The sequence below is a fragment of the Ovis aries genome, chromosome 26 (assembly GCF_016772045.2).
Source record: "Ovis aries strain OAR_USU_Benz2616 breed Rambouillet chromosome 26, ARS-UI_Ramb_v3.0, whole genome shotgun sequence".
Lineage (NCBI taxonomy): Eukaryota > Metazoa > Chordata > Mammalia > Artiodactyla > Bovidae > Ovis > Ovis aries.
This window is the reverse complement of record NC_056079.1, coordinates 6,825,166-6,849,854: the sequence shown is the minus strand read 5'-3', so window position 1 is coordinate 6,849,854 and position 24,689 is coordinate 6,825,166. Positions and strand designations below refer to the sequence as shown.

Sequence of the window (24,689 nt, the reverse complement as noted above, 5' to 3'; positions counted from 1 at the left end):
AAATATATTGCCTGTATTAATATAAAAGCCCTAACAACATGTTAAAATTAGTTTTTAAAATCTAAATACACTGTATACTTAGAGTTACACAAAAAAATTCTAATGAACACAGATAGTCCATCTGTGCTCATTAGAGAACATTTGGAAATTGTAAAAAAAAAAAAAAAGAAACACCAAAACTGGAAGGTTTCTTTTTTTTCAAGCAGCCATTAGCCCACCAACTTGAGATCTTCCTCTGTCTAGTAGACCTAATTCTAAATGACCACTATTCTCAGATAGGTACACCCACAGATTATCAAGGATAAATATAATTTTAAAGATCTCTAAATTGGTACAACTCGAAGTGTGGTTCTCAGGTCTCTTGCATCACACTTAACTGAGAAACTTGCTAAAAATGCAGGTTCCTGGATCATACTCTAAAGCTAGTAGATCAGACTCTTAGGATGGAGTCTGGAAACCTGCTTTTTTAGCATCATTCCCAGATAAGGTATAGACCATACCACAGTACAGCATGAGAACCACTTGCTCAGTTCAACAACCGTAAAGGTATTTAGCAGATAAATTCTACTGACCAAGAGTAATCTCTTCAATTTCAATCATTCCTAAACTTACCTTTCATGTGCTTGGCAGGGCAAGCACACTGTATCTAAGCATTGCCAACATATGTCAAATCCTGATGTTCTTAAAAGCTTAGATGATAAAATAGGTCACAAGTACGGTATTAACCTACGTTAAAATCCTGGATTAGATGGCAAATAGAAAACAACAAGGCCATTATGGTGGTTGCAGTTTGCACTCACAGAATGACCACGTACACCACCACGAATTCCCATTTGATCAGCCAAACACAGAATTACGTGTAAGACCAAGAAGACCAAGACACTGGTTCAGAGATGCGGCAACGTGAATGCAGTTACTTCATCATCCATCTATATACTTAATCTACCGTTCTTCTAGATATACATTTTTATGTTTTCCTATATTTAACCACCAAAGTGAATGGTTATGAATGAAATCAGACTTTCTAGGTTGCTTCAAGGATTACAGAATTTCTTGAGCTGCAATGAAGAAATGTGTTTTAACTTGATCAAAGGCGTAATCCACTTTTCTTGAACAAGGGTCACTTATATACCTTCAATTAACCATTTTGAGAAGCTCAGCCAAAGAGAAATAGAGGAGTGAAATAACATGTTTTCACCCATAAACCAAGAGGTAAATATTTCAATGAAAGAGAAAACTTACATGTTTATGAAAGTAAACATGTAAATACTCATCACAAAAAGACACAGGATTATTTTTGTAATGTGTGTGTGTGCTAAACCCCGTCTGACTCTTTGCAACCCCACTGACTGTAGCCTGCCCGGCTCCTCTGTCCATGGAATTCTTCAGCCAACAGTTATAGTGCAGGTTGCCATTTCCTTCTCCAGGGGATCTTCCCAACCCAGGGACTGAACCCGCATGTCCTACGTCTTCTGCACAGGCAGGCAGATTCTTTACCACTGCACCACCAGGAAATAGGGTATGGCAAAAATAAGCATTTTTATAAACACGCTCATTCCTCATGAAGGAAGATCTGAGAGGCTATGGCAGGAATCGTTCTGTAAACCTGAGGATTCCTGTCCCCTTTCTAGTTAATCTGCTTTGTAACCTGGATTTTGTATATGAGATTTTAAAGTAGGGTGGGCCTTTACGCTTATCTGTCTGTGAAAATCAAGGTACTCACTTGGCAGAAACAGTCAGTTACACTGACATTTTTATGTTCTGGTCCAAGGTATTAAAATTTATTTTTGGCATGTATTGAGAAAAACCATCAAAGGAAATCAAATGGATTAAAAGCTTTCAAGCTTTAAGATGAAAAGAAATCACTCACACATTGTCACCAAATCCAAAATTGCATTTTTAATATACGCATCCTTACATTGAAAGGAGGCCAGCAATAAATCCTAACATTTAAGAAGTGAAGAGTTGTATCAGCTCAGGCATGAGACAGGCTGCTAATCCAGTCAATAGGCCACCTGTCAAAAACTATACTCTTAGCCGACATAAAATTCCCACAAAGATAAACCGATGTCATTAATGATGAAAGTGAGACACTGTGTTCCAAAAGCTACTATTGAAAAATAGATGTTTATGAAACATATGCACAACTGTATTTTCAGGAATGAGTTCGTTTACTTAGTAGTTCAAGGGAAGTTTTAACAGTGGAGTCACTGTGAACACTACCAGCCCCAGAGGAGGTCAGGTCCAAGGGCACGATGTACCTTCTATGATACTTCTCAAGTGCTGCCTTGCATGAGAATCACTTAAGACTCCTGCCAACACTGATTCCAGGGGCTTTCTCAGATATCTGACTTAGTAGGGCCGCAGCCTGGAAATGTGCATTTCTGACACGATCCCAGGAGATGCTGCCGCTGCTGGTCTACAGTACATGCCCAGTATCATGATTCTAGATGGCCTCTGATACCAAAGGGGCAGAAAGTCTAGAAAATAAATGTGTCCAACTTCAAAATCTCACCCAATGATAAACATAATCCAGGCTTCAGATATAACTTCCAGAAGCTTCTTACTTCTCTCATTCAATTGTAGGTAGACGTGACGGCTATGTACACTCAAATCTCACTGGGGTACATTAGGATAAGGAGTTTATAACACAACTGGACCCCTTTCCTGTCACAGAAGACTTTGCAGAAATACTTAAATCATATTAATGATTAGATCAAAAAATTGTACAGATTAGGGGAAAACACTAACTTTTTAAGCAAACTTTCTATATGAGGAGACCAAACACATGGAATTTGTTCATTATGTACAATAATCATTTAAAGGTACAAAAATGATCTAAATCTTTGTCAAACTTTTGGAATACCTGAAATTAAAGGAGAAAATGAAGTTGGTGACATATTTTTACGCCTCTGGGAACAGCACAGTGCTGAGTGTTAGAGCATGAGACGGTAGACCAGATCCCCCTCGAAATGTCCCCAGTTTTGAGCAACGCAATTCTTATGTGCTGAGTGACCTCATCCACAAAATAATGGTGCTAATTTGACTGGTCTCTAAGAAAGCTTCTAGGGTACATTTGGAAATGACTCCTCTAAACCTGCTTCCATGTTTACATTAAAAATAAAATTTGTATAACTCCTTTCATTAAGACTTATGCAAAATGTTTTATCTTAATGGGTCAAAATTAAGTATTGCCTACTCCTTATTAAGGGGCTTTCCAGGTGGCTCAGTGGTAAAGAATCCACCCACCAATGTAGGAGATGCAACAGATGCAGGTTCGATCCCTGGGTTGGGAAGATCCCTTGGAGAAGGAAATAACAATCCACTCCAGTATTCTTGCCTGGAAAACCCCATGGACAGAGGAGCCTGGCTGGCTACAGTCCATGGGTTTGCAAAGAGTCGGGCCCAACTTAGCGACTAAACAACAACTTCTTAACTAACTATTCAGTTTTTCAGGACTCCACGCTGAGATATTATACTGCAAAATGAAGTTTTTCCAACAGTACATCAAACAGGAGTGCTCAATAATGAGTGCTATTTTCTACTTTCCAATTTGAAAGCAAGTTTGTGTGTGTGTGTATGAGATATGAAACTGAACTTATTAAATGTAATACCAAATGAGTCTGTATGGGATACTGGCCCATGCTCACAACTTAAACAGTTTGGAAGAAAACAAGAACCTGGGCACAAGGAAAATTATTTAAGATCTATTTTATAAGTTATCCATGTCTGGGCATTCAAATTTAGAAACCAAATTCTGAATGTTGTAGCATCCTCATCAAAGCATGGAAAAATATTTCTTGCATCTTTTGATAAGAGCCTTTCTGAACATGACAATTATCATTTATCCCTTTAATAGCAAATAACACTGAGGAATTATCTCCTATGATCTTATTGTGTAAGATTTGTATTCCTGTTTCTGCTGCTGCTGCTGTTGCTAAGTTGCTTCAGTCGTGTCCGACTCTGTGCGACCCCATAGATGGCAGCTCACCAGGCTCCCCCATCCCTGGGATTCTCTAGGCAAAAACACTGGAGTGGGTTGCCATTTCCTTCTCCAATGCATGAAAGTGAAAAGTGAAAGTGAAGTCTCTCAGTCGTGTCCAATACTTAGGGACCCCATGGACTGCAGCCTACCAGGCTCCTCCGTCCATGGTCCATGGGATTTTCCAGGCAAGAGTACTAGAGTGGGTTGCCATTGCCTTCTGTGACATATATATTTCTTAAATTAGAATACAGAATTCCAGTGTTTTAGGAGATAATTAGGCTACTAAAATCAATGTTGTTAGTACATGTAAAGTAATAGAAAGCAAGACTTTTATCATTATTTTCTAAAAAAATTCTCTCTCAAGTAGCTGACAATGTGACATCTAGATGCATGTGCCACCTGTGGCTCCAACTTCAGGCTGCCTTTTTTTGCTGTTTCCAAAGTCTAGCCTATTTCAAGTTGTATCTCTCTAGTTACTGAGATCAAGTAACAACAGCCTGAATCTTGTCTCCTCATGCAACAGCCCATGTTTTACCATGAGGGGATTTTTTTTTTTTCTTTCACCATGCAATGGCACTGATCACAGTTGATCATTGTATTTTTCTACCAATTTTTATAACTGAAGTTACAAGTTCTTCTTGAACATTTAAGTAACCTCAAGGAAGAGAAAGGTTTTCCTTTAGGGTTTGCTTCTCTGCACAGTAAATTCTTTGTGGAATTTCTGATTCTCTCCAGGTATCCATATCTAACTTCTTGCTCATAAATCTCTAAGGAATAGTCTCATCAACAATGAGAGAATAACCTCCATGTGACTGTCATAGAACATCACATAGTCTTGGATGTTGAAAAATGCCAGCCGCCCTTAGTCTAATATACGTTTCAGTTAGTAATTTATTAAGAAATCCCTCTCGATCTCCTCATAGGATTTCCATGGATTAAAATATTCTCAGTAAGATCTCTGTTCCTGAAGAAACACTAGAAACAACATACATGACTTCACCTTAATATGTCAATCTGCTAAATGGAATAGATATACAAAATATAAGCAGAGATAATTCAGGAACTGCATAGCGTAGCAGCCATGTTTGTATACACACCATTGCCATGAATGGCTGGGTAAACATTCAGCAATCTGGTAAACTGTTACCTTTTTTGTTTATTAGGTCTGACTTCAAATAAATTCTGGAATACCGGAAAAAAAATGTGAATCTTTCGAAACTGAATTTCATTTTAGTCTTCACTATAGCATTTAGGCAAGTAAAATCAGGTAGTCTTGAGAATTTGCGCATATTTTACTAATAGTGACAATCTCATCACTCGTGTTGGACTTCTAGTATCTATTTGGGCAAAAGACACAAACAAAAATGAATAAATAAAACTGTTCCTACTCTTTTCTGAGTAATATAAAAACTGCTGTGGCTCATCCTTACAGGCTAAGGGTTTCAAGGTAGAGCACAGAAAACAACAAACACACTTTAGCCCTAGTAGTCCATCTACTGAGAGCAGAGGAATTTAAAAATATTATTTTCTAAATTAAATTAATCTGTGTCTTTCTGATATATAAAATTATTATGTGACTAGTAGATAACAAAAGTTTTAAGTACAGTAATAATTATTTTAAAAGAACGATGAGTTTTTCTGCAGGGTACTTCTGCAAGAATTATACACTGACAGACTTAGAAATGTAATCTCTCTCTTTAAACCACTGTTGGAGACTTTTAAATAAATATGTATCTATACAGATGTGCATATATGGAAGTTACAATCCATGTGTGATTTATTTTTGATACATGACCCAAGTTATCACTAAACTTCATTCAAATCAATTGATTTTAATTAACATAGTAAAGAAAGTTTATATATGTATAAACTATATTTTTAATACAGTAAAAGAACTTCAGAAATTAATTTCTAAAAAACAGGAGATTATATCTTATGATCTACTTAAGACACTCTATGCCTCTGACATTCAATGCTATTTTTCTAGAACACATTTCCTTCCAACTCAAAGACTTCTTGGTACAACCTGTATATGAAGACAGGCGCTTACACAAGTGCCCGCGGACACAGCAATAAGAGTTCCAATCTGGAGCTAGACGCACACAGATTGAACCAGCTTAAAACATGAAATCGAGACAACGAGCCTCGGCAGGGTGGTAGGTGACACTCCAGGGCTGTTCAGGGGATTCACGGCTGGTCGCCGCGGCACCGCTTGGTAACCAGGTGTGCGGCGCCGACTCCCGGGACATCAACGCGCGCGAAGCCCCGCAGGGCGCGCGCACGGCCCCGCGACCCTCCCACGACGCCACGCGCGGTCCGACGGCCATTCCCCTGCAGCCCGCGCCCTCCCGGGCCCCTCGCCCGGCGGCCCGCCGCTGCTTACCTGGCGGAGGCGGCGACCACGGAGGGGACAGACGGTGCAAGGTGCCGAAGCCCACCCGGCGGCTGAGCGAACGCGGCACCCGGACCCGCCCCGCCGCGCCCTCCTCTCGTGAGCGGCGGGCTCCGAGGGCCCGGGAGGCGGGCGCCGCGGGCCGGGCCCCACGTGACCCGCACGCCGACCGCTGATTGGAGGGCCGGGGGCTGTTGCGCCCGGAGACCAGGCTCCCGGAGGTGGTTACCTGGCAACCCAGAGTCTGCTCTGAAGACTGGATTCCCGGAGTTTGGTGAGGCTGAAAGTGGGGGAAGAAGCAGTGAGCCACCGGCGTTCTCACCATCCAACACACATAGCTGCTGCTGCTGCTAAGTCGCTTCAGTCGCGTCCGACTCTGTGCGACCGCATGGACGGCAGCCCACCAGGCTCCCATGTCCCTGGGATTCTCCAGGCAAGAACACTGGAGTGGGTTGCCATTTTCTTCTCCAAGGCATGAAAGTGAAAAGTGAAAATGAAGTCCCTCAGTCGTGTCCGACTCTTTGCGACCCCATGGACTGCAGCCCACCAGGCTCCTCCATCCATGGGATTTTCCAGTCAAGAGTACTGGAGTGGGTTGCCATTGCCTTCTCCTAACACACATAGAGTCTTCACATAATACATATGGATCCTTCACCTTCTAGGAAAATGAGTCAAGTATGCCGTAAGTCACCTCAGCTCCTTGAGGAGTGTGGGCTTCCTTGAGCTGAGCCTCCTTCAGATAAGTTGAACCCATCACCTGGAATGTGAATACAGAATACTGTCTCTTGGGCACTTCGTTACCGTCTGATTGGGCTCAAGAAGCTCTGTGCAGTACCCCTACGAAAGCTATTTGTTACTGTTAGTGGGTTTGTGTGTAATTAATTTAGCTCCCCTCAAAGTGTGCAAACTAACATTTTCCTGGTGGAATCTGGTTGAATGGAGCTCCCCTCAAAGTGTGCAAACTGACATTTTCCTGGTGGAACCTGGTTGAATGGAAATGGTACTGTCATTCACATTTTCTTCTTCATGTCTCTGAAATCTCTTCATTGCCAGTAGCCTTCATCAAACACACAGGAGAAAATAAGCCTTCAGATACTCGGAATGAAGTGTGTTTAATAACACTTATTGAGCTTTCACTATATGTCAGACTCTGAATAGTTAATAAATTAATGGTTTACTCCAACCAACCAACTAACCAGGGACATTCATTCCCTAGACTTAATCCTGATCCTCTTATGCCATAAACTTTTTTCTTCCAAAGTATTCTGCATAGTCTATTACCTACCACGGCCCTGAACATTCTATTTTGCAAATTAAAATTGGCTTAAAAGTTACCTCTCCACATAGACATGCTTTTTAAAAGCTAGAATCAGTTCTTACAGGTCTGTTCCCTTCATTCTAACAAATAGCAGATCTTCAATAAATATTGGCTCGATGGATGGATAAATAAATAAATAAGCACATACTCTACCAGAGAAAATAGAGGACAATGCCTAAGTACATTTGATATGTTAAGTCCTAAAATAGGGTTATGTAAAAGTTCTGTGAGATAATTACAGATGAGGGAAGGAGAAAGTTTTTTTCATTGTTTTCAGAGAAACTCTCAATAAGTAATATTTTGGACTGGAATTTAAGAACCAAATAGAGAACAGCATGGCTAAAAACAAAAGGGGTAAATGTGTGATTGATTTAACTAATTTTGGCTTGTTTGCATTCTCTGGAGAAGGTGAAGGTAGACATGTAAAGATACAAGGGGAGAGAGAAATTGGTAAAAGATTAAACTGAGAAAATTGGAAAACCAAATTGAGAAAACATTGAACAACCTAATTAGGTTAGACTTTAACCTTTAAAACCAAAGCTTTTCCTTTAGAAAAGTTACCTTCGAAATGAGGGTACGTAAGGCCGCAGAGGGAGAAGGCAATGGCAACCCACTCCAATACTCTTGCCTGGAAAATCCCATGGGCGGAGGAGCCTGGGTGAGACAACTGAGCGACTTCTCTGTCACTTTTCACTTTCCTGCATTGGAGAAGAAAATGGCAACCCACTCCAGTGTTCTTGCCTGGAGAATCCCAGGGACGGGGGAGCCTGGTGGGCTGCTGTCTGTGGGGTCGCACAGAGTCGGACACGACTGAAGCGACAGCAGCAGCAGCAGCAAGGGTGCAGAGAAATGAAAAGCATGATGAATTAAGAAAAAGATACTGATGGCCTGAATTAAGACCATGAAAGTAAGAATGCTAAAGAGGGGAGGTGGAAAGAAACGTTTCTGGGAAAACACACTGTCATTTTCACTTACGATGGATATTTGCTTGCCACAGTGTCAACAATAACAAAAGGAAAATTTGTCAAAAATCACGATGTCTAGCTTGGTCCATTGGTTGAATAAAAATATCTTTTACATCTAAATAATTTGTTCATAATTGTTTCAGCTCTCCATTTAAAAATCAGAAACCAAATGAGACATGAGAAATTATCTGATTGTGCACTCACAATTTAAAGATAAAGGTTTTGGGGCCTGAAAAATTCCAGAATTTGTCAAGATCCTACAGCTATATTATTAATAGTAGCAGAACTCATATCATGATCCCAGACACCCTATTCAGTACTCTTCTCCCTTTCCTGTGATTTTGTTTGTAAGTCTTGAAAGAGAGGTTTAAACAATCATAGGTATAATTAGATCCAGAACCCAAAGAAATAGTATAACCTAATTTCTAAGGAAAACATCTTTTTACCGTGGTTTTCATTCTTTTATTCAACAAATATTTAATGTCATTCAGGCTGACTGACAGTTTCAGGGCAAACATTGGGTCTTAGCTAGCAGAGTAATTTAGGGAATCTATTGATTCCAGCCAGTATGGCTTAATGGCTAAACATGTTCTATGAGAGTATTGTCTTTGGAAACGTTTTCAAGGCCGCTTAATGTGACAAGTGCATTTTTAGTGAATATTCTAAATGAATGTGAAGAAATTCCTTAACTTAAATTTTAGGAAAATTTATATTAAAGGGCTTTAGTTTCACCTAAGTGAAACGCCTTCTCATACTATTTTTAATGTAAAAAATGGTAAGAGAATAGACATAAACATGACAAAAAAAAATGATCAAACTGTAGAGACTGAACTACTTAGAAACTTACTGTGTGTAAAAACACTGACTGAAGCCAGATTGCACTGGCTTGAGAGAGACAGTTCTCATGTTTTTCAGGGTTTTAGAAACACATTGTTATACACAGCTCTTATTAAAATTTAATGTTATAAATTTATAATTTTAAAATGTTACTAAAATCAAATACTCAAAACATCACTTTCTAATTATTTTTATTATTTTATCTGTATCTAAGCTATTGAGGTTATTTATGTCTATTATGTCTATTTACATCTATGCCTGCATGGGAAATACTATATAATATATATAATGTGTAATACTATATAATATTTCTTCCCAGTGCATCATTCCATGATAGAATATTGTACTTGAAATTGGCCAAAATCAGTGTATTTACAACTCCCAAATCAGCAAATGCTGCAAATAAGGGCAGGATTCATGGTTTTGTTGACTAGACCTGTGCTGTCAAATAAAGTTCAGTTCAGTTCAGTCGCTCAGCCATGTCCGACTCTTTGCGACCCCATGAATCGCAGCATGCCAGGCCTCCCTGTCCATCACAAGCTCCCGGAGTTCACTCAGACTCATGTCCATCGAGTCAGTGATGCCATCCAGCCATCTCATCCTCTGTCGTCCTCTTCTCCTCCTGCCCCCAATCCCTCCCAGCATCAGAGTCTTTTCCAATGAGTCAACTCTTCGCATGAGGTGGCCAAAGTACTGGAGTTTCAGCTTCAGCATCATTCCTTCCAAAAGAAATCCCAGGGCTGATCTCCTTCAGAATGGACTGGTTGGATCTCCTTGCAGTCCAAGGGACTTCAAGAGTCTTCTCCAACACCACAGTTCAAAAGCATCAATTCTTCGGCACTTAGCTTTCTTCACAGTCCAACTCTCACATCCATACATGACCACTGGAAAAATCATAGCCTTGACTAGACGGACCTTAGTGGGCAAAGTAATATCTCTGTTTTTGAATAGGCTATCTAGGTTGGTCATAACTTTTCTTCCAAGGAGTAAGTGTCTTTTAACTTCATGGCTGCAATCACCATCTGCAGTGATTTTGGAGCCAAAAAAAATCTGGCAAAAAGTCTGGCACTGTTTCCTCATCTATTTTCCATGAAGTGATGGGACTGGATGCCATGATTTTCGTTTTCTAAATGTTGAGCTTTAAGCCCTTTTTCACTCTCCTCTTTCATTTTCATCAAGAGGCTTTTTAGTTCCTCTTCACTTTCTGCCATAAGGCTGGTGTCATCTCCATATCTGAGGTTATTGATATTTCTCCCGGCAATCTTGATTCCACCTTGTGCTTCTTCCAGTCCAGCGTTCCTCATGATGTACTCTGCATAGAAGTTAAATAAGCAGGGTGACAATATACAGCCTTGAAGGACTCCTTTTCCTATTTGGAACCAGTCCGTTGTTCCATGTCCAGTTCTAACTGTTGCTTCCTGACCTGCATACAGATTTCTCAAGAGGCAGGTTAGGTGGTCTGGTATTCCCATCTCTCTCAGAATTTTCCACAGTTTATTGTGATCCACACAGTCAAAGGCTTTGGCATAGTCAATGTGTGCCAATAGATGTTATTCTGGAAATAGATGTTTTTCTGGAACTCTCTTGCTTTTTCCATGGTCCAGCGGATGTTGGCAATTTGATCTCTGGTTCCTCTGCCTTTTCTAAAATCAGCTTGAACATCAGGAAGTTCATAGTTCATGTATTGCGGAAGCCTGGCTTGGAGAATTTTGAGCATTACTTTACTAGCGTGTGAGATGAGTGCAGTTGTGCGGTAGTTTGAGCATTCTTTGGCATTGCCTTTCTTTGGGGTTGGAATGAAAACTGACCTTTTCCAGTCCTGTGGCCGCTGCTGAGTTTTGCAAATTTGCTGGCATATTGAGTGCAGCACTTTCACAGCATCATGTTTCAGGATTTGAAATAGCTCCACTGGAATGCCATCATCTCCACTAGCTTTGTTCATAGTGATGCTTTCTAAGGCCCACTTGACTTCACATTCCAGGATGTCTGGCTCTAGATGAGTGATCACACCGTTGTGATTATCCGGGTCATGAAGATCTTTTTTGTACAGTTCTTCCATGTATTCTTGCCACCTCTTCTTAATATCTTCTGCTTCTGTTAGGTCCATACCATTTCTGTCCTTTATCGAGCCCATCTTTGCATGAAATGTTCCCTTGGTATCTCTAATTTTCTTGAAGAGATCTCTAGTCTTTCCCATTCTGTTCTTTTCCTCTATTTCTTTGCATTGATCGCTGAAGAAGGCTTTCTTATCTCTCCTTGCTATTCTTTGGAACTCTGCATTCAGATGCTTATATCTTTCCTTTTCTCCTTTACTTTTCGCCTCTCTTCTTTTCACAGCTATTTGTAAGGCCTTCCCAGACAGCCATTTTGCTTTTTTGCATTTCTTTTCCATTACAGGATGGTCTTGATCCCTGTCTCCTGTACAATGTCACGAACCTCTGTCCATAGTTCATCAGGCACTCTATCTATCAGATCTAGTCACTTAAATCTATTTCTCACTTCCAATGTATAATCATAAGGGATTTGATTTAGGTCATATGGAATGGTCTAGCCGTTTTCCCTACCTTCTTCAATTTGAGTTTGAATTTGGTAATAAGGAGTTCATGATCTGAGCCACAGTCAGTTCCTGGTCTTGTTTTTGTTGACTGTATAGAGCTTCTCCATCTTTGGCTGCAAAGAGTATAATCAATCTGATTTCGGTGTTGACCATCTGGTGATGTCCATGTGTAGAGTCTTCTCTTGTGTTGTTGGAAGAGGGTATTTGCTATGACCAGTGCATTTTCTTGGCAAAACTCTATTAGTCTTTGCCCTGCTTCATTCCTCATTCCAAGGCCAAATTTGCCTGTTACTCCAGGTGTTTTTGACTTCCTACTTTTGCATTCCAGTCCCCTATAATGAAAAGGACATCTTTTTTGGGTGTTAGTTCTACAAGGTCTTGAGGGTCTTCATAGAACCGTTCAACTTCAGCTTCTTCAGCATTACTGGTTGGGGCATAGACTTGGATAACTGTGATATTGAATGCTTTGCCTTGGAAACGAACAGAGATCATTCTGTCATTTTTGAGATTGCATCCAAGTACTGCATTTTGGACTTTTTTGTTGACCATGATGGCTACTCCATTGCTTCTGAGGGATTCCTGTCCGCAGTAGTAGATATAATGGTCATCTGAGTTAAGTTCACCCATTCCAGTCCATTCTAGTTCGCTGATTCCTAGAATGTCGACGTTCACCCTTGCCATCTCTTGTTTGACCACTTCCAATTTGCCTTGATTCATGGACCTGACATTCCAGGTTCCTATGCAGTATTGCTTTTTACAGCATCAGACCTTGCTTCTATCACCAGTCACATCCACAGCTGGGTGTTGTTTTTCCTTGGCCCCATCCCTTCTTTCTTTCTGGAGTTATTTCTCCACTGATCTGCAGTAGCATATTGGGCACCTACTGACCTGGGGAGTTCGTCTTTCTGTATCCTATCATTTTGCCTTTTCATACTGTTCATGGGGTTCTCAAGGCAAGAATACTGAAGTGGTTTGCCTTTCGCTTCTCCAGTGGACCACATTCTGTCAGACCTCTCCACCATGTCCTGCCTGTCTTGGGTTGCCCTGCGGGTATGGCTTAGTTTCATTGAGTTAGACAAGGCTGTGGTCCTAGTGTGATTACATTGACTAGTTTTCTGTGAGTATGGTTTCAGTGTGTTTGCCCTCTGATGCCCTCTTGGAACACCTACCATCTTACTTGGGTTTCTCTTACCTTGGGCATGGGGTATCTCTTCACGGCTACTCCAGCAAAGCGCAGCCGCTGCTCCTTACCTTGGATGAGGGGTATCTCCTCACCGCCGCCCTTCCTGACCTTCAGTGTGGGATAGCTCCTCTAGGCCCTCCTGTGCCCGCGCAGCCACTGCTCTTTGGATGTGAGGTGGCTCCCAGCCGCCAGCCCTGACCTCGGATGTGGGGTAGCTCCTCTCTGCCGCGCTTAGTGCGCTTAGTGTAGCCACTAGCAACATGTGGACTTTTGCTGGGGTCGAGCCCCGGTGGATCCAGGGTGTTTCGAAGGTGGGAGGACAGCGTCGGCATCTTTGGAAAAATACATATTTAATCACAGATATATAGAGAGATTAGAAATGGATAGTGTAGTAGGAGATAGTGTAGTGGAGAAAAAGAGGCTGAATAACTTGGTCTACGTGGAATAGCATCCATGCTCCAGATGGGAATTCAGCCAGAAAAACAGGGAGCAAGAAAGAAACGACATGGGGGTATCAGTCTTTCTGGAAACTGATCTGATTTCTTTATTTTTGGGTTTGCTTATATACCTTTTGTTACGTATAGGGATGAATACAGAGTCATGCGGGGGTCAGCAGTCCTGATCTTTATCAAAATCAGGTGCTTCACATAAATGTTAAAAAAAAAAAAAGATCTTAGGAATATTACATCATCTTCTGGCCATGAGACCCGCTGACATTTTATGATCCTTTCTTTCTGATAACCAAAAAACTTATTTTTTCCAAGGGTGTTTTTTCTTAAACCAGGCACCACCCTCCAAATAAAGTTACATTCCTATAGGGTGAGGGTGTAGTGAGTTACAATCAAGAAAGGAATCTATTTAACCCAAGGTTAACATGATTAATCTTAAAGGTTAATACTTATTTCTCCTATACGCTTAAAGGTTAATACTTATTTCTCCTATGTGTTATCTTCATTATAAGGGCAGGGAACATGGAGATTTAGCAGCAAACATCAGCCCAACAAATAAAAATCCTTTCACCAATGCTCCCCTTAAGATCTGTTTAGTCTTAAGATAGTGATAAAGTTACATTTTTACATAGCAAGGACACAGTGATTTATAACAAAGTACAGTGATCTATTACAAAGAGAAAATTCATTAACTCAAAAAGTCTAGTATTGCTAACCTTAAAAACTACTATATTTCCTTTTCTATATTCCAAATACATTGATTAATATATTCCCAGGTGCCTAAGGATATGGAGGCCTGGCAGCAATCATTGACTCAACAAGAAGAAAAAGCCCTATGCTAATTAAGACTTTCAAAATACTCCAAAACTCTCTGTGCTGTTTATTTTGAGAGGTAGTAAACAATCATGTGGCAGGAGTATGGATAATCCTGTCACACAAGCTAGTCTGTCAGCAGGGAGGTTTGACCTGAGACATCCTTGTCCCACCCAGGGCAGGGAATTAGCAGCAATTATTGACACAACAATTGAAAAACGCTTCACCAATATAATTCCTAACCAACCCACTATACTAATAATTTCTAACTCCCCAAAAGAATTTGCCTTTAGTAAGTCTAAAACATCTCGTGCCTCTCAGATTTGGAGGCTGTAAACAATCACATGTGGCAGGACAAACCTATACAGGTGGGCTAGATAACCTTCAGAGGAGTCCGTAAGCTGAAACACTCTTGTCACACCCAGGAATTTTTATTGCCTTGGAGCTGCACGTTTACTCCTTCTCCGAGAGAAACGGTTATGGGAGAGAGCCCCCCGTAAAGTCAGAGGTGTAGGTGAGAGCATAAAACAGACTCTGGTTTTGGGGTTAGATGCTCGGGAACAGGGGGTTTCCTGAGGCTTGATCACGCCTTTGCGTATGCCAAGCCTCCTTCCTCGTGACCTTTGCCATGGGCGGAGTTCCTCACGCTGGCCCCCGGCAGACTTTTTAATTAGTTAAAATTAAAAAAGAAAGAAAAGTATTGTTCCTCAGTTGCAGTAGGCCCATTTCAAGTGCTCAGTAGCCAGTGATGTTTGGTAGAAACCATCGCAATACTTTAAAGCAATTATCTGTCAATTACAAATAAATAATATAGCCAGTGTAGTTGAGTGACTTCTGTATTAAACAGCATCGTCATCATCGTCTTCATTGTCACAGAAAATCTTCTTGGTAAGTGTTGGTTTATTTCCAGAGTCAAAAAATCATTTCTGGAAAGAGCCATATGGTAGATATTTTAGGCTTTGAGAACCATGCATCCTCCATCTCAACCACTCAATTGTGGTGAAAGCAATCAGATAAGACTTAAATAAATAGATGTGGCCATGTACCCCATAAACTTATTTACAAAAACAAGCTGTATTTGACCTAGAGGTTATTTGTCAATCTCTGGTATGAACTTAAGGAAATGATGGCGATAATATAGAGTCGGACAGGACTGAGCGACTGAACTGAACTGAACTGAATATTAATGATGCAATTCAACTGTAAACTGGAATATGTCTATCATTATCACAATATAATAGCACAAAAAATTGAGGTATTCTTCTAAAATTCAAAAACTATTATCCAATACTGCAAAGAAGTTGGTAAAGTCAATGACAAAAAGCCTTCTTTGTTTTGCTTTTGACTCGTTAACAGGAAAATATCAGTCAGCACTAAAGCACCATGTTCATTTGCCTATTGCGGCTGTGATTTAGCGACAGATGCAAGAGTTTGGCAAAAATTATGAAAGAATTATGTGAAAATCAATTAGCTGCATGGAATATAAAATAAACATCTTGTTATTATTATGTGTAAACTGCACGCAACACACCCTTTATCTCAGAAAAATCTGTAATAAACTTGTGTACCTATGTATGTACACATTGTTTTATTCAGAGAGCTTGTTGTTAAACATTCACTAGCACGTCACTGAAAAGCACTTGGTGGTGGTTTGGTCCCTAAGCCACGTCCAACTCTTGGCAACCCCGTGGACTATAGCCCGCCAGGCTCCTCAGTCCATGGGTTTCTCCAGGCAAGAATACTGGATTGAGTAGCCATTTCCTTCTCCAGGGGATCTCCCTGACCCAGGGATCAAACCCAGGTCTCCTGCACTGCAGGCGGATTCTTTACCAACCGAGCCACCAGGGAAGGCCTAAAAAAGTTCTTAAATGTGTCTGAAAATGTGCCACAGCGCGCATTATGATTCTTGGTGTTTCTAAAGCCACCAGTCTGCATGCCCCTTGATTTGTCTGTTTATCTGCCATAGACTTGGAGATGTGCCGCTCATCTCCAGCTGTGGGAAACACCAGAGACAGATGACCCCAGGTGCTATGCTCAGAGTCCACCACTACTGTGTCTTGCCAAAACCACACTGCCATAGTATGTCAATTTTCTCTCAATAGTAATTGTTTACCTTTGGCACATGACTAATTGTCTCCAGCTAGAGAGAAAGAAAATTACGTGAATACAATTTTTATTTTAAATGGAAGATTCTATTTGGATGTATATTTGCATTGAATATTGGGGCTTCCCTAGTGGCTTAGTCAGTAAAAGAATCCACCTGCAATGCAGGAGACCTGGGTTTGATCCCTGGGTTGGGAAAATCCTCTGGAGGAGGGCATGGCAACCCACTTCAGTATTCTTGCCTGGAGAATCCCATGGACAGAAAAGGAGCCTGACAGGCTGCAGTCCATGGGGTCGCAAAGAGTCGGACATGACTGAGCGACTGAGCACAATAGAAACATAGGCAAAATTATTCTTGTTTATTTGGACAGCCACCTGAGTTTATACCCTTAATTTTACCCCATTCCTCTTAAACAACAATATGCTTTAAACTTATTATATTCCAGGAAACATTTTTTGGTGTAAGATGCAGACAAATTTTATCTGAGATATTGTACGTGCCTGTGTGCTAAGCTGCTTCAGTCGTATCCGACTCTGTGACCCTATGGACTGTAGCCCACCAGTCTCCTCTGTCCATGGGGATTCTCCAGGCAAGAATACTGAAGTGGGATGTCCTCCTCCAGGGGATCTTCCTGACCCAGGGACTGGCCCTGCATCTCTTATGTCTCTTGCATTGGCAGGCAGGTTCTTTACCACCTGGGAACCCTGAGATACATGTTATAACACACCTAATCCAAAATTCTCTAATATGGGCATTCTATTCCTGTGTATGTGTTTTACATACATATAAATGTGTTTTATATACATATAAATGTTTTTATATGTATATAAAACTGCCTATATATTGAAATAAAATTTATCAAAGCTTTTTAAAGAGCATTGAAGAAGTGTATATGATAGACTGAGACAGCACAACAGGCTAAGCTGAGTCAAACTAAAGCAAGATGCAGACTTCTGGCTCTGGAAAACATGCCTTAGACTGTTTTGCTCTGAAAACAAGACAAGATGTTGTTGCTATGAATGGGAGTCCCACATGAAGCAATTTGCTGAAAATATCTCAGAAGACTTTGGGCCCCTAAGACAAAGCGTTTTGTTCTAGGGATGACTGCCAACAATTTATCTGTAACCCACAATTTTAATATTTTAGTGACACCAGGTTGAAGAGAATAGTCATTTTTCACTTGTTTTTAAAATGTTTAAGATCATCAACAATAAGTTAAAATATAGCATTTAAAAGTCTTGTTCAGTGCCTGGCCAAATTTCCTTTGGCCTTGTGTTTTGAGAGCAGTCATAAAATTAAACCTGAGAGGATGTCTTCTGTGTCACTGTGTTTCTAATCATAGCGATCTTGCCGAAAGAAAAAAGAAAAAGAAAAATCTTAAATATATATTTTATGAAATATGAAAACAATATATATTGTGGTTTTCCAATGCCAGATTTTTAAATTGATTGATTTTATGGCCTAAAATATTTTTTCTAAGGAGCAAAACAGTTTAATAATAAGTATGTCCTTTTTTTTTTTTTTTTTTGCATGTTGTTTTTCCATACGCCTTTGTCCCTATGAACGTTTTTGGCACCAGGGTTTGACTTTGAGAAAGACAATTTTTCCCCGGACTTGGGGTGGAGGGGGTGGTTTCAGGTTGATTCAAGTGCATTCTCTTAATTGCATACTTTATTTCTAATCTAATGCTGCCACTGGTCTAACAGGGGGTACCGGTCCGTGACCTGGATGTTGGGGTCCCTGCTCCGTGTCACTCTGACTCCACAACTGTACTATAGTTTGGGCTTTTTCGAGGTGAAAGAGGAGTAAGAGAGCAATGGATCCAAGTTCTGTTCTGGAGGAGTTATACTGAAAAAAAATTTTTTTTCTCAAAAGGAAATTGTGGCCAAAGTAATTTGGTAAATAAGCAAGTCAGCCTTATATGTCTATTAAGCAGGTTTCTTCTTATTGTTGTTGCCCAGCCACCAAGTTGTGCCCGACTCTTTGAGACCCCATGGACTGCAGCATCCAGGCTTCCCCATCCCTCACCATCTCCCAGAGTTTGATTAAGCAGGTTAGTGGACATCTAATATTTGCCACTTACTTAAATTGCTCTGTGAAATGAATGTTCAAAATTTTAAATTTATGGTTGATAAATTAATACTTAAGGAGATGGTTATATTTAGCTTTTCAAGACTTTGCATTGCATAACACTTTATTTTCATGTTGAAACTTAGAGAGTGATCATGAGGCGAGATCCTTAGGGATTAATTTGTAAGTATTCTCAAACGCTTTAGTTGCCAGCGCATTTTAGTATCATTGCTTTTGGTATACAAATGGATTTTTCCCTCTCGTTCATGAAAACACAATTAAATTTTGAGAAATATGTTGTTTAGTCATATGCCATCTCACCAATTACAAGGATTTTACCTGTATAGGAAGGAACCAGGTAGATGTTATAACCAGTTCAAAAAGATTTCAAAACATCACAAATGCCTATGATGTGTACAGGAATATTGAAATGAATTTCAAATGCAAGCAAAAATTGTCTTTGTGGGGAGAGAGGAGCAAGTTAATTGAAACTTTATCAGATGGAACAGTATTTACATTATCTGTTACCTGCAAGTTAGAAGAGAAGAACAAAACAGCTCAAAATGATAGATAGGATTCAAACTGGACAGTCAGAAGGGTGCGTGATACTCAGTGCGTGAATTTCCACTGGCTTTTCAGCAGCTGTGCTGGTGGTATTTGGGGCTCTTGCTTTGGCTCCATAGTGTAGTCATTAAGGTGAAGAGCTGTAGACTTTAAATTTCATCAACATGACTGATTCCTAGCAAACAGCACATGTAGGTTCACAGGGGAAAAAAAGATAATCTCAAGGAATGAGTTGAAGTGAAGCAGTGTTTAAGGCTTGGCTTCAAACAGCATACGCATTGGCACAATTGTAAACCAGGATTGTCTTAAAACAGCATACGCATTGGCACAATTGTAAACCAGGATTGGCTTAAAATAGCATACGCATTGGCACAATTGTAAACCAGGATTGTCTGATAGCTATCAAGGCTTCAAAAGAAGCTAAAGATGCTAAGATGCTCAAAAGAGCATCTTAGTCTATCTACTCGCCAATGTTTTTTTCCCAAATCTTTATTGTCATATTTAATGTTGTTCATAGCCGAGATTATTTTGGTAGGGGCAACAGATGGAGTGTGAATAGTGGCAAAACCCTGGTGATTTTTTTCTTTGGCTAAGGTACGGAGTTTCTGACGTTATCTGAAAGAGCGTATAGATTGTTTTAACAGGGCAATGCTGATTTTTCTAATAATATCTAAGTGACAATTTTAAGTTGCCACTAGGTGGCACTACTGTACCCTTAGGCTGCAAGGCAGTTGATCCCTCTTCTGCTGGTGGTCCAGAGGGCAATGCAAGTTCCCTCCTGCCAGGCTCCATTCCTAGTCTTTCTCCCGGTCCTGTTTGCTCACTCATTAAGTTCCACTCGAAGCAACAATCAGATACAACTTTGTTGCTTATTCAGCCCTGAAAATCCACTCTCTGGATTGAAAGATATGTATGTTTACTGGAAATTTACAATTTCACCCGTGAATACATTTCTCTAAGCCTTGAGCCTGTGACTCCTCCATCCCTCTTCTCCTGTGCTTTAACAACAACAAAAAAAGCTTAGTTCACAGAGCAGTCAAACATGAAAAGAAACACAGTTACTGTTCTGAACAAGCAAGTGCAGCAACATAAACAAGATGTTCCAAGCCTTTTTACTGCTTGCGACTTGTTAATAAATGCTGCTCCTTTGACATTGGGTTTCCATGTACACTATGACTGTCATGTCAATAATTTTATCGTTTTGTAAATGTTTTAATGAAATGAAAGGGCATCTAAGAATAATAGGAACCATAAAACGCTTTAATTCTATCTCCTGGTTTGAAAAAAAATGAAGTTCTAATTTATTTCATATAACTAAAAGGACTAAAAATTCTCCTCCAACTCTCTGCTCCTGGGTTCATATCAGCCCATGCTTAGCATCCTTGCTGACTCACCTCTGGGAGTCCTCCTTTTCTCCTTTCTTTCCTCTCCTGACCCCAATCCTTAGAATCTTAGTGATGTAGAGGAAAGACTAGTGTATTGGGATCCTTGACCTTCTGGGGTTCTTTTTCGCTCAGAGAAGACAGTGATGTGAATAAAAGTGCTTGCCTTTTTATGAAGCCTTTGCCCTCCATTTATATGTCTGTCTGACTTTTATACATCTGTCTTCCTCTCTGTTCCCTGATTTGTTAAAGACTTTAGCTCCCAGCACAAGGTCTTCCTCCCTCATCCTGCTTCTGGTCAGAGAGGTCAACATCTTTCCAGGTGACCCATCCAGCAGTCAGGCCTCTCAGCCCATCACATTCACCTCCAACCTTGTGCTCCAGTGTGTCTGGCTTTGGACAACATGCGTCTTTGGGTCATCTGTGTTAAGACTGGATTTCTAAAAAGTCAAAGATAACGAGTTAGTGCACCAGTTTTATGTCCATAGGTATAACGGTTCATTGTCTGGATCAACTTGACTGGGGGAGGAGGTGTCTGTATAGCTGTTGAAACATTATTTCTGGCTAAACATTATTTCACTATTATGGTTATAGGTGAGATAATAATATCAATTCTGAAGTACTATTTTTTATCCTAATGGGAGGACAAATACTTACCTTTATATATAAATCAATGTAATAGAGGATTAATTATTTGCTATTGCCAAGTAAAAGTAATTTTTTAAGGGGGAGATAAAATGAAGTCATTGTAATATATCATTCTGCTCAATCAGGGTGTGTTTACGTTCTTGAGCTAACATCACATACCATCCTTTTCAGAGAACTTCAATACAAAATCGTAAAAGCAGTGTTTCTTAAAGCAAGGTCTCCTTGTAGCAAAACTACCAACAAGTTTATTTAAAAGTTGGTTTCGTAGACCTTCTAATCAGAACTTTGTGTCGCTAAGCTGCTTCAAAATTAAAAAAAAAAAGTTTTGCTAACACAAATGTTTAGGAGTCACCATAGCGGGGCTTCCCTGGTGGCTCAGACGGTAAAGAATCTGCCTGCAATGCAGGAGACCTGGGTTCCATCGCGGGTCGGGAAGATCCCATGCAGAAAAGAATGGCTATCCACACCAGATTTTGTGGCTGGAAAATTCCATGGACAGAGGAGCCTGGTGGGCTACAGCCCACTGGGTTGCAGAGAGCAACTAACGCAGGTGCACGTGTGCACATACACGGTGGAGGACACACACACACGGTGGAGGACACACACACACACGGTGGAGGACACACACACACACGGTGGAGGACACACACACACGGTGGAGGACACACACACACACGGTGGAGGACACACACACACACGGTGGAGGACACACACACACGGTGGAGGACACACACACACACGGTGGAGGACACACACACACACGGTGGAGGACACACACACACACGGTGGAGGACACACACACACATATGGTGGAGGACACACACACGGTGGAGGACACACACACACACGGTGGAGGACACACACACACACGGTGGAGGACACACACACACATATGGTGGAGGACACACACACGGTGGAGGACACACACACACATGGTGGAGGACACACACACACACAGTGGAGGACACACACACACATATGGTGGAGGACACACACACGGTGGAGGACACACACACATGGTGGAGGACACACACACACACAGTGGAGGACACACACACATATGGTGGAGGACACACACACAGTGAAGGACACACACACATGGCAGAGGGCACACACACAACATGGTGGAGGACACACACACGCGCAGGACACACACACACACAGTGGAGGACACACACACGGTGGAGGACACACACACAGTGGAGGACACACACACGGTGGAGGACACACACACACACAGTGGAGGACACACACACGGTGGAGGACACACACACAGTGGAGGACACACACACGGTGGAGGACACACACACACACAGTGGAGGACACACACACACAGTGGAGGACACACACACACGGTGGAGGACACACACACTCATGTGGTGGAGGACACACACACACGGTGGAGCACACACACACGGTAGAGGGCACACACACACACACGTGGTGGAGGACACACACACGCAGAGGACAAACACACACACGCGGTGGAGGACACACACACTCATGCGGTGGAGGACACACACACACAGTGGAGGGCACACACACAACATGGAGGACACACACACACACGGAGGACAGACACACACGGTGGAGCACACACACACACACACGGTGGAGGACACACACACACACATACACACGGTGGAGCACCACCTCCTCCCCGTTTGCCCAGGACTTCCCCGGTTCCAGCACTGAAAGCTGTAGGTCCAGTGTCCTGAGAACCCCCCCGGAGTCCCAGGCAAACCAAGACGGCAGCAGAATTTATCACCAAGAGCCAGCCATGGTAACAAAGACAGCACAGCTGGTGCCACTGCTTAGCATTTCAATTATGCTTTTGGAAAACAAGAAGGAAAGGAGAAATTTAAGTCCCAATTTCAGGAAAATGGTGTTTGTGTCACATTCCACAGTGCGTTCGTGTGGTTAGGCTGACCTCTGGTGGGGATGTACTCTCAGCCACAATCACTTGAGAGGCGGATTTTTCTTTTAAGGTTTTTTATTTTATTTTCCATTCCGAATGAAATACACTTCACATAAAAGTTTCTCCTCCGACGTTAAATATACCGCCGAAGCACTCTGCACTGACGCTGCAGACTGGCTTTACGGGGCTGCGCTGTAGTCGCAGAGCGGGGAAAGGCCTGCCATTGGGCCCCTTGTTTTTCTTAGTTATCAGTAGGGAGAGCCTGCTGCTGCTGCTGCTGCTAAGTCGCTTCAGTCGTGTCTGACTCTGTGCGACCCCATAGACGGCAGCCCACCAGGCTCCCCCGTCCCTGGGATTCTCCAGGCAGGAACTGGAGTGGGTTGCCATTTCCTTCTCCAATGCATGAAAGTGAAAAGTGAAAGTGAAGTCACTCAGTCGTGTCCGACTCTTCCCGACCCCATGGACTGCAACCCACCAGGCTCCTCCATCCATGGGATTTTCCAGGCAAGAGGACTGGAGTGGGCTGCCATCGCCTTCTCCGAGGGAGAGCCTAGCAAGATCGTAAATTTAAAACTGAGTCTCTGAGTACTAGCCTTCACTCCGGGTGTGTCCTCTGCCTTTTCATACCGTTCTCCCAGATTTCTATGTGCGTTTCTCCTTTGCTTCCTTCAGATCTCTGATTAAACGATACCTCATTAGACGGTCCTTCCTGACTACATAATATAAACATCAGTTCTTTCCCGGATACTTTCCATCCTCTTTCTGCTTTAGTCCTCCTTAGACCAATCAGCCACACCTGAAATCTATTCATCTCTCTCTCTCATCTTTCTTTCTTTCTATTGATCCATCCATCACTATGCCCCCTAGAAAAAGGCAGGGTCTTTGCCTATATTGATTACTGCCATACCTATAGCATCTTGAACAGGATGTCTTGTAGGTAGCAGTAGGTGAACAACATATGTTTCTCAAATGACTGAATGAATGGTCAGTTTTTCATTAGCCTAAAGTCAGTCCTCTGAAAGACACTGAGCAGCCAAACACAAGGTATAAATCCTTGCACAGAAAAGTTTTCATTAGAAGAAGTCACGCTGTAGATTGTCTTTTCAAAAGTAAACGGCCTAGTTACCTATTTTCACAAAGTGAAAATAGGATGGTACTGGCAGCGCGTGTCACTCACAGGCGTCTGGATGCAACTTTGGGGCTATTTTTGCTTTATTAAATTGAACCAGAATTTCAAGGCAGTGAGAGATTCTTCTCTCGTTTATCTATTGATGTTAAATCAATCTTAAAACTTTCTAACACCTTAAACTATTATTAGACGTACGTATATTATGCCCTTTAAAATATGCATACCATGTATAGATTACTGTTGTTGATATTGTCTAGTTACGGCTACCTGGTGCTTATACATAAGGCCATACAGAGTAAACCATGCTGCACATCTTCAATATCAGAGAATAAGAACTATTTTTCTTGTTAATATTCTTTGATTAAATAGGAGTGT

General features: G+C 41.4%; 1 protein-coding gene across 11 annotated transcripts in view; it reads right to left on the bottom strand.

Annotated features, from left to right (window-relative positions):
* The window catches only part of WDR17 (WD repeat domain 17), a 64,818-nt gene extending 58,318 nt beyond the window's left edge, over positions 1–6,500 (bottom strand). For all 11 annotated transcript variants that reach the window (XM_042241228.2, XM_042241229.2, XM_042241232.2 and 8 more), the window contains exon 1: positions 6,369–6,500. The gene's annotated coding sequence lies outside the window, so the exon portion shown is untranslated. The remainder of the gene's footprint in view (positions 1–6,368) is intronic.
* Positions 6,501–24,689: the final 18,189 nt, after the last annotated feature.